Genomic DNA, 1938 nt, shown 5'->3' with positions numbered 1-1938 from the left:
ATTGCTTGTCCAGCTTCTTCTTCTGCAGCCGATTAGGAAAAGGCATTGAAGGATAGATCTGTTTCTCCCCTGTATTACCCTCAGAAGGAGTGTGCTCAATAGTACTCTTCCTTGGTTCTACTTCTTCATCCTGCTGCTCCACTTTTTTCTCATCCCCAGCTTCTTCAGTCAACTCTTGAGTTTGTTCGGGATTCGCAACCTTTCCAGACCTCAAAGTGATTGCCTTTACCTGCTCCTTAGCTTCCCTTTTTCCTGGCACTTCAGTGTCATTGGGTAGTGTACCAGGCTGACGATTTAATAGGGCATTGGCAATTTTCCCAATTTGATTTTCCAAGGTCTTGATAGAAACTGCTTGACTTTTGCACATAAGCTTCAACTCCTCTAATTCAGATTTTTCATTAGCTTGTTACAGCTGGAGTTATTGTCTTGGTGCATACTGCGGTTATTGAAAACCAGGGGGTTGTACTACATATCTGGATACTGCTGATAAAGCTGTTGAACTGCATTCTGAGTGTTACTCCAACTGAAATTAGGATGATTGCGGTTTTTGGGATGATAGGTGGCTCGCACTGGTTGCTGCGATCGCTGGAAGTTGCTTACAAACTAAGCTGATTCACTAGAAATTGTGCACTGATCAGTCTCATGGGCACCAACACATAGCTCGCAGACACTGGTGATTTGATTAACTCCATAATTAGTCAAAGTGTCCTCCTTCATCGTCAAAGCCTTAAGTTGGGCAGCGATAGTAGTTGCTGTGTCCAACTCCAGAATTTCTGTGACTTTTCCCTGAGTCAGCCTTTGAGAAGAATTCTGGTATTCATTAGTAGCCATCAGTTCAATAAGTTCATAAGCTTCATCGTAGCTTTTAGCCCACAAAGCTCCTCCTGATGCTGAAACAAGCATGGGTCTACAAGTAACACCCAATCCATTGGAGAAATTGTTGATAATCGTCCAATCATTCATGCCATGGTGTGGGTACTTCCTCAGCATCTCCTTATATCGATCCCAAACCTCACACAGAGATTCTCCTATTTGCTGAGCAAACTGAGTAAAAGCATTCTGATTGCATCAGTCTTCGCCATAGGGAAGAATTTAGTGAGAAACTTTTGAGCAAGATCTTCCCAAGTGGTGATAGACCCTGCTGGTAAAGAATGTAACCATCACTTAACCTTGTCCCTTAGAGAGAATGGGAAGAGTCGCAACTTGATAGCATCTTTAGTCACATCATTGAACTTGAAAGTGTTGCAGATCTCGATAAAATCCCTGATATGCATGTTGGGGTCTTCAGTAGGAGAACCCCCAAACTGAACTGAGTTATGTATCATCTGAATCGTGCTTGACTTGATCTCAAAAGTGTTAGCCCTGATGGGTGGTTTGATGATGCTTGAATGAATGTCATTAATCTTAGGCTGAGAATAGTCCATTAAAGCCTTCGGATTTTCCGCTTGATCACCCATTTCTACTAAAGCTGGTTCTTCAACTTTCTCTTCTTCTTTTACCTTCTTTTCTTCCTCAAAAACTTCCTTATGAACCACTATCGCTTCCTCCTCGGCTTGATCCAGATTTCTCTTACGAGTACGCGAACGAGTATGCATACACCCTTGCTAGAGTACCTGAAATAAAACAAGGAAACAGCTAAGTAACAATGTTTGAGTCAAAGAAATTTAACGATCACTGATGGAAAATACATAAACTAATAATTAACATTACAGTCCCTGACAGCGGCGCCAAAAACTTGTTAGTCACTAAACACGCGCTAATAATACACACAAGTATACGCGTTCACAAGTAGTATAGAATCTTTTCTAGTTCGTTCCCACAGAGACTGTATTGGTTAACTAATTAATTCACACACTTAAGCAACAATGTATGATTATTATTCAATGCTAAGACGATAACAATTTGAGGTTGTTTATAACTAAGAATTAAACTAACAAT

The 1938-nt window shown here is 40.8% G+C and overlaps 1 non-coding gene across 1 annotated transcript; it reads left to right on the top strand.

Annotated features, from left to right (window-relative positions):
* The first annotated feature begins 961 nt into the window (after positions 1-961).
* On the top strand, positions 962-1067 carry LOC141715574 (small nucleolar RNA R71). Its single transcript, XR_012572331.1, has one exon. It is a non-coding gene; the product is annotated as a small nucleolar RNA R71 (small nucleolar RNA).
* Positions 1068-1938: the final 871 nt, after the last annotated feature.

The sequence above is a fragment of the Apium graveolens genome, chromosome 3 (genome assembly GCF_009905375.1).
Source record: "Apium graveolens cultivar Ventura chromosome 3, ASM990537v1, whole genome shotgun sequence".
Taxonomy (NCBI): Eukaryota; Viridiplantae; Streptophyta; class Magnoliopsida; order Apiales; family Apiaceae; genus Apium; species Apium graveolens.
This window is presented reverse-complemented; position numbering and strand designations above follow the sequence as displayed.